Source organism: Carcharhinus amblyrhynchos, chromosome 13 (genome assembly GCF_965287045.1).
Source record: "Carcharhinus amblyrhynchos chromosome 13, sCarAmb.v2.hapA, whole genome shotgun sequence".
NCBI lineage: Eukaryota > Metazoa > Chordata > Chondrichthyes > Carcharhiniformes > Carcharhinidae > Carcharhinus > Carcharhinus amblyrhynchos.
The window spans coordinates 40,216,888-40,226,354 of NC_137336.1; positions in this window are offsets into that span (position 1 = coordinate 40,216,888).

Below are 9,467 nucleotides of genomic sequence, written 5' to 3' on the forward strand. Positions count from 1 at the left end.
CAGGTTCAGGAAGAAAATTCCAGAGCTCCTATGGCTAAAGGCTTGGTTGTGCAATGGTGATGCACAAAAGGTGAGAACTCGAGGAATGTGGATATCTTGGAGGGCTGTGAGGCTATGGAATTATTTTGAAACAAGGTTGAGAATTTTAAAAATAAGTTGTTGCTGAACAGGGAGCAAATGTAAGTCAGCAAGCACAAGTATGGGAGGTGATCAGGGCTTTCTGTGATATGGAACATGGGCACCCAAATGCTAGATGACCTCAAGCTAATGAACGGTACAAGGTGGGAGGCCAGATAGCTGTCCATTGGAATAGTCAAGACTGGAGGTAAACAGAATGACAGATCACCTCGGCAGAGTCAGATTTGTGCAATGTTATGGAAGTGGAAATACCCGATCTTAATGATGTTATAGTTAAATGGCCGGTAGCTCATCTCAGACTCAAATATGGCAAACCAACATTGCAAACAGTCTGGTTTAGTCTTCAAGATTTGCCAGGGAAAGGCATGGTCTCACTACAGCTACTACCATGTTTGAAGAATGTGTATATAGCATAAAAAGGGATTGTAGCCTGACTCAGATAGTTTCTCAGGCCTTATTTTAATAATAAAGGTGAGCTGCCAGCATCTGTCACATCTCCAGAGGCATAATCTGACATAATGAATGAATCTGGACAAGGTAGCACCTTCAGTAAAATCCAGGGAGACTGAAGGAAAATTTGGGGACAGCTGATAAGGAGTTAATATGGGCAATTGATGGGGAGGCTAGCTGAATGCAGGCCAGCAGAAACCTATGACAGTGCTAATGGGAGGATCTCAGCTAAGGAACAAAATGGTTCCTCTTATCCCCACACCATATTTTGGGTGACTTAGAATCCCATATGGAAAGTTGTTGCACGGCCCATCAGGCAAGACTAAAGCAAACTTAATTCTGCCAGTTAGATTGGCTTCTTTGAGCCTTCAGCTGTATGGCATGCCTCTGTCTTTAGAAAATCCTTGAATATACTTTCAAATTGTTGCTACCATGCGAATATTAAATTTACAAATCTCCATCCACACAGAACTACATTGTAAATTCAGCAACATGCCAGAACAAGCATGTTTTAAGTAGACACCCTTCACCTTTCCCTGGTGTGGTGCACTGTTCAAACCCTGTCTCCCAATGGAAGAGTTCATGTCAGACAGAAGCCTTTGACATGCTTCATTATCTAACTGTAAGCTTTAGAGCACTGTCACCAACCCCTAGTAAGGCTGATTGGTGCGAACATGCACCTTCTCACCTCCAGCTGCAGGGGTGCCTTCATAACTTTCTGGAGAACTAAAGACTTCTTGTTCTAAGAACTGTGGCATGAATAATCTATGAATAGCATGGAAAATACCATCAGCAGGGTTACAATCACAGATAACTTGGAGTTTTCTTTTTCCTTTGTGTCTTCTTATAATTTGTTGATTTAATTTCAGTGATAAAAGTAAGATCTGAATAATCTAACAATTCATTATAAGATTGTAGTTCTGAAGAGTATAATGTATCCAAAAATAGAAGCACCCAGATATATTATTTTTTCTGGAAAAAAGTTGTTAAAAGTGATCATTTGAGTCACAGTTTCACCATTCAGTATGAATAAATTGTCAATTTTAATCACAACCCTGTGTAATTTTATTAATTCTGTTTAGTTTTTTAATTTTCTCTGCAGTTTTCTCACCAGAGTCCCCCTGATTTGATGAATACTAGTGGGTGCTCCTACATGTGATAGGATGAGAAGATCCGACCATAACTTGGATGTGAATTTAGGCTGCGTATCCCCACTAGTAACACTGTTATGGAAGTCTAAGGGTAAGAAATGGTGCCACTAGTGCTTCCGGACACATCTGATGTGATCAAGGTAGCACTGCATGCTGGGAAGGGCAGTACACATGCATGCCTTGCATGTGCCATAAGCGGGGGACCAGCACTATCATGAGGTCAAACCGCTGTTTGTTTCAGGAAGTTCACCTGCACATATCTAAACACTCCCCACCCAAAGGACCTGACTGACATGCAACTGAGGTGTTTTTGATTTACTGCAGCTCAGTCTGAGTTTATGGAAATACTTTGCTGTTTCTCATTGAATGGCGGAGAAGACTCAATGGGCCGAATGGCCTACTTCTGCTCCTATGCCTGATGGTGTTATCCTTGGAGACTTTTTGAAGAGTTGGAGCTTCAACGCTGGAGGACAGCGTTTGGGGATAGAGGTTGGTGACTTGTGTTTGGTTGTAGTTCCTCTTGGTATGCAACATGGCCAGCAGATGGAGCAGCTGCTGCAGGGAGGGGAAGCTCTGTAAATCAGGAGTTCCTCCTCCAGAATTCCCAAATCACAAAGGGTTTTCAGGAATTTTTAATACCTTCACCTCACCCAAAGGCAATGCATAAGGAGACTCAAGTTCAACAAGGAAGTGGTAACCAAAGTATGCTGCCTCCAACAATCCCACCTGGAGCCTTGCACCAGGATGAGGATGGCACTGCCAATGGGTGTAACGGCCACAGTGGGATTAAAGTATTATGTGTATAGATCCTGCTCAGACTAATGGGTGATATCTTGAATATTTCCCAGTGCATCGTTCATCATAGCATCAGGGAGGTATTACCGGCCAACAACTCCAAACAGAAAGAAATATAATCTTCTCTCTCAGCATGGACAAACAAGGTGAAAGAGCAAGTAGCTTCGCCAGGAAAACAATAAGAGCATTAGAATTAAGAGCTGGAGTGTGTCATTTGGCCATTTGAGCCTGTTCCATCATTCAAAATGGCGAAAGCTGCCCCTTTACCTCACCTTCCCCTACCTGCATTAGTTCCATGTAACTAAATTATCTTAGCAAAGAAAATTTCATTGTGCACAGAATGTACTCTGTGTGGGGAATTTCAATGTCTATTACTGCAAGTAATTCAGCAGACTACATAGCCTAGTAATTTATTTCTAATCAAGCTGGCCAAATCCTGAGGACATAACTGGCAGGTTGGGCATGCAGCAGGTGGTGAAGAAACCAACAAGAGGGAAAGACCTACCAGACGTTGTCCTCATCTATTTACCAGTCATGGATTCATCTCCCCATAGCAGTATTCGAAGGAGTGACCACTGTACAGTCCTTGCGAAGACAAAGCCCTGTCTACACGTTGAGAATATCCTCCGTCACGTTATGTGGCAGAAGCTCTGTGCTAAATGAAATAGATGTTGACCAGATCTGGTAGCTCAAAACTAGGCATCCGTGATGCACTGTGAGTCATCAGCAGCAATAGAAATGTATTGAACCACAATCTGTAACCTCAAGACCTGATGCATCTATCACTCCACCATTATCGCCAAGCCAAAGGATCAACACTGGTTCAATGAAGAGTGCAGAAAAACATGGCAGGAACAGCTCTATGCTTAGCTAAAAATGAGGTGCCAACCTGGTGAAGCTCAAACACACAACTACTTGCATGTCAGACAGTGGAACCAGCATGCAATATGCAGAGCTAAATGATCTCACCAACATTGAATCAAAGTTCTGCAGTGCTGCAAGCCTTGAATGGGGCACACAATTAGACAACTAACAGGAGGAGGAGGTTCCACAAATATCCCTATTTTCAGTGATGGGAGGACCCAGCATACAGGGCAAAAGACAAGGTTGAAGCATTTGCAACAATTTTCTGCCAGAAGTGTTGAGTGGATGATTCATCTTGACCTCCTCCTGAGGTCCCCAGCATCATGAATGACAATCCTTTTAATTCACTCTACATGATACCAACAAATCCACTTAATCTACACATCATTGGATGGTGGGAGGAAACTGGAGCACCCGGAGGAAGAGAGAGAGAGAGAGGGGCAGAGGGAGAAGTCGTGACAAGACAGGGTGTGTAGTATTGCAACAAACTTGGTCAGTTTTCACCTGCCCAGGGTACAATGAGGGTTAAATAAGCTGGCACTGATGTCCTTGCTCAATTTTGAATGATAGTGTCTAGAAAGGGTGTGTCCCTTAAGTCCAACCAGCCTAATTACAATACAGGGGAGTCACTGCGACGAATTCCAAAAAATGGAGATGCTATTCCTGCTGTCTTTTTGTTCTGTCTTACTAAATGCTTAGGCTTCACATTTCGTGAAGATCTAGAGACAATGGAGACCCAAAAAGACTTTGAGGTACATAGATCAACAAAATGCTGTGGATAGGAATACAAAATAATCCAAGTCCTTTTTTTTATTTGATAACCACCATTTATTGTCCCCGATGCAGGGAAAAAGCAGATTTAATAGAGGTTTTAAACTATGAAAGGTTTTAACAGTTATTATTCCAGAGGTTGCTTCCTTTGATTGGGCACTCGGTAATGAGGGATCATTAATCTGATATTATCACAGAGGAGGGAGTTAGGAGTAACTTCTTTATCCAATTGATTGTTACAGGATAAAAGTTTCATCACCCATCAAAGGTATCATTGCAATATATTCAATGGTGGTCTGGCTGTATTGTATACTTAAGGAACACCGATGACTTACAAGGTTCATCCATAACAGAGTGACCATTCACATGTGAACTGATGATCTGCAGCTCTATCTCTCCAAAGCTGCTCACAACTCTAGCATCATACCCATGCTAATGTAATACTGTGGATGCTGGAAATCAGAAAGAATAACAGAGTGCTGAAAAAAGTCTCAGCAGGGCTGGCAGCATTTGTGGAGAGAGAAACAGAGTTCATGGGTGGATTTCTCCTATCTGCTTCCTGTTGCACAGGTCAGCGAGTTACACCAATGGCCATTGGCTTTGGGACAGGAAGATCCCACTGGCAGCCAATTACATACTGCTTCCTTGCTGGAAAACCTTACCACAGGAGGGGCTGAAAATCTTGACTATAAGAGAAGTGAGCAAGTTATGGTGAACTTTTATAAAACATTGGTTCAACCTAAATGCCATTCTGGGTACTGCATTTGAGGAAGGATGTGAACACTGTTTAGAATGTGTGCAGAACAGACTGATTGGTTCCAAGGATGAGGGACTTCAGTTATGAGGAGAGGCTGGAGAATTTAAAATTGTTTTCCTTTTGAGAAAAAAAAGAGAGGAAATTTGATGGAAGTGTTCAAGATCATGAGGTGTCTAGACAGAATAAGTAGAGAAAAAATATCCGTTTGGAAGGGGAAGGAGTGCCTGAGGACACTGATTTAAGATAATTGGCCAAAGAATAAAATGTGACCTTTATAAATTTTATATGATCTTCCTGGCTATATAGATTAAAACATAAACAAACTAACCTGCAGCATCCTCTTAAGAACTGTTGGTTTAATACTCAGCGCCTGGTACTATTGTAGTTAGAATTATATTGAGTCCTATGTACAGCATAATAGGATCACAGTTAGTATATTTGAATGAAGTGACTGTGTGAAACAATCAGACACCAGGGAGATGCATACAGAGGACCCAAAAAATTGAATTGGAAGTGGAGTATCCCCTCTTCTTGGCAGTTTCATAGTTCAGAATGAATTGCTGTGATTGTGTGTTGCAGTGTAAAATTCACCCTAATCTTAGAAGAGCTGATTAGATCAAACTTCGCTAAATTATTCTAGATAGCAGATCAGAAACAACTAATATAAAATAGCCTTACCAAAGGCTTTGCTATTTAGACTAATTGCTGACTCCTGATTAATGTCATTCACTGTAGTACTTTGAATGGGTTAAAATTGACTGGGTAAATGCTACTTCAGAAAGAAACATGTTTCAGAACAGTCTGTACAAACTAGACCATATCTGCTTTGTACTGATGAGTTCAATAACTGTACAATCTCATCAATATTGTAATTTTAAAACCACAACACCGAGATATTGGCGCAACTTTAGAAACTTCACTGTTTACTATACTTCTAAAAAAGTACATGAAAATATTATTTGTAACTTTAGAACATATACTCTAGCAGAAGGCTTTCCTTTTTAAAATACAAAGTGGATCTTATACTGCAACCTGCATTAAATTAAAGCATTTTCGCTTTGATTCGTTCTACAGGGAATTCTGAAGGTAATAACCATGAAGGGCAGCATAGCTACCACCAGTAATTGCTGCCATTGCTAAGCTGTTCTTCACGGGTGTCATTATTAAAGAGCCTGGATCAAAATGAAAGAGATAAATGGGTGCGATTTGCATTCTTGCCTGAATTGTTTTTTCTCTCTCAGTTCATGCAATAGAGTACACGGTCTGTTGGTGTACTGGCTAGCCTCGGACAGAACTCAGTTGCATTCTTGATACTAGTAGCTGTGAGCAACTCAATTCTTGTTGGAACATTGGTATACCACTGTTAACATTCTCAATATATAAAGCAAGTAACAGAATTAGAATTGACAGTTCAATTTACTGCTCCATTTACTGTACTGCGGATGAAACTAAATTAGTTAATCTGCACTTAAGGACTGAAAAGCCACAGTTATACTGTTACTCAGATGATAAGGTATATACTATGGTTCACATCAATGCATTTCTGTAATCAGCTGCAAACGTGTGCATTATGTGGTTGGCAATAATTCTTGCACCTTATCAGACATCCACAACAAATTGCCTAAGATTGGAAGCACATCAGGTGAAAAATGGTGTGCACTAAGTTAGAATCTTATCCTATTCCGCTGTGCCAGAACTCCACAATGCTGTCACCACCTTTTGTTAGCGTTTCAAATGTATTTGTAAACTTGTAAATTTATCTTAAATACTTATAATGTCAACTCATTGGGTTTGACTGATGTGAAGTTAATCTGCACGCATTGGTGAAGCTAAAAATCAAAAACAAGTGATTTGTTGTAGATAGAAAATGTCCAGTATGAACTAGCCAAATGCTGCAAATGGAAATGTCTAAAGGTTTTAAATCTTTTGTTTAATAACAAGTGCTGTTATTTCAATAATTTCATTATTGACCTTTTCTCCTACTTCATGACAACACAAGTATGACTGGGTTCCAAAGTTGCAAAGCTAATTGATGCTGCGTTGTAGACAGTCATTTCTTATACACTTGTTATTGAAACCCAGATCAAAATTATATGTTGAATCTAAAAAAAATTGTAAGTCATGTGAAGTGGAACAAAATAAATGTATTGAAAACAATTATAACCTCAGGATGAGGGTTTAGTGCTAGAACCTTGTTACTTTATTTCTGGGACTATGTATATGGCAAAAGATCTTGGGCAGAATTTGGTGAAAAAAAATTCTAAGTGAAAATGGGAGAGAATTGTATTGATCTTTTAGGTGAATTCCCAGTCTCAACTGTTTGGCTCTTAGTTAAAAAAAAGTGCCAGGATGTGATTCTTGCTAACAAGGAACAGGGCAGAGCCTAATCCCACTGGTGAAGCTGGATGCTGACTTCCAGGGACGCTATTGCACATGTGCCCTGATCTCCCAGTGCACTGTGCATACTTTCCAGGTTTACAGGATCTTCACAAGATGGGTGATCCTTTGGCTGTTTTAGGCTGAGCTCAGACAAGGACAATGTAATCAGCAGCAGTAACCTGCAGTTAAATCTCCTGGGCATCATTTCCCACGCCAGCCCCCACACCCCCACCAAAAAAAAAACCCCTACCCACCCTGGCCATCACCACCTTTTCAGAGCTCTTCCCATTTTCTTGGTCACTGCCATCACCGATCTAACTCTCCATCGCTCTCACAATGGTCATTTATTGCCATCCCCACCAATCAATGGCCACTGATCGCTGCCCCCACTGATCAACCACCCACAAAGTACCCCCTGCCTTCTCCCCCTACAGAGTTCCCCCCACCTGTCTCCCCCTGTCTTGGCTCCACCCTTTCTCGGGCCCCATTCCCTCAGGCACTACTTCCTGGCACTGCACCTGCCCTGCCAGGGTGACTGGTGGGCACTGCCAGGGTGCTAGAGGGCTTTACCAGGGTGTCATGTAGGCACTACCCAAGGGGCACAGCCCAGCCCTTTCCTTGACTATCCAGGGGACCTCCAGTCCTGCTGGCAAGGCCATCATGGTTGGTCCCCGTTGGTGGGAACCGTACATGCTCCTCACTATTCAGGACATGACTGGTAAAGGGGTAAGTACAAGTGACCCTGGATGATAGCATCCAGAACTCACTAATGAAATTTAAGTGATATAATCAATTTGGAATTGGCTTTGTGGCCTTTCTGAGCAAGAAGTTGATTCCTTCAGCAAATTAGTGCCAGTAAGATCACAAGAGACAAAAAACTGGGCGTGATCCTGACTTTTCATCTCTTGCCCTATCTTATCGGCTCACAATGCCAGTCAACCAACAAGATGAGCCAGTAAGATCGCAGCCTTTGCATGATGCCACAGGACTGCTGCAGTCTTGGGGCAACATGACTTTAACTGTTAGAAGTTACATTTTGAGTCATAGAGTCATACAGCATAGAAAAGGCCCTGCAGTCGATCGAGTCTACACCGACAGTAACTACCGCTAAAGTTGCACTGATCCCATTTTCCAGTACTTATCCCATATCCTTACATGTTATGATATTTCAAGTGCTCATCCAAATCATTTTTACAGGCTGTGAGGTTTTCAGTTTCCATTACCTTCCCAGACAATTTATTCCAGATTCAGACCATCCTCTGAGTGACTTTTCCTTCTCAAACCCCCTCTGAATCTCCTGCCCCTCACTCTAAAACAATGCCCACTCGTGATTGACCCCTCAATTTAGGGGAACAGCTACTTCCTATTCACCCTGTCCGTACCCCTCATATACTCATACACTTCAATCCCATCTCCTCTCTGCCTTCTCTGCACTAAAGTAAACAATCCAAGCCTTTCCAGTCTCACCTTACAGCTCAAATGTTCTATCCCAGGCAACAACCTGCTGTAACACCTCTATATCCCCTCTGGCGCTATCACATCCTTCCTATAGTGAGGTGACCAGAACTGCACACAGTGCACCAGTGGTGGCCTAACAAACGATCTGTACAGGTCCAACATAATCTCTTTGCTCTTATACTCTATGCCACAACTGATAAAAACAAGTGTTCCATATGCCTTCTTGACTATCCTATTCATCTGCTCTGCTGCTTTCAGAGATCTGTGAATAAGTACCCCAAGATCTATCTGTTCCTCTGAGCTTCCTAGTGTCCTCCATTCATTAAATACTCCTTTGTCTTGTTGCTTCTTCCAAAGTGCATCACCTCACACGTATCAGGGTTAAATATCATCTGACATTGCTCTGCCTATCTGACCAACTCAACGATATCCTCCTGTAACCTACGACCTTTTCCTTCAATAGAACAATACAGCACAGTACAGGCCCTTCGGCCCTCGATGTTGTGCCGAGCTATGTCCGAACCCAAGATCAAACAATCTCCTCCCTATAATTCTGGAGTGCTCCATGTGCCTATCCAATAACCACTTGAAAATTCCTAAAGTGTCTGACTCCACTATCACAGCAGGCAGTCTATTCCACATCCCAACCATTCTCACTGATCCCTGTGGTACACCGCTGGTAACTGGTCTCCAGTCTGAAAATT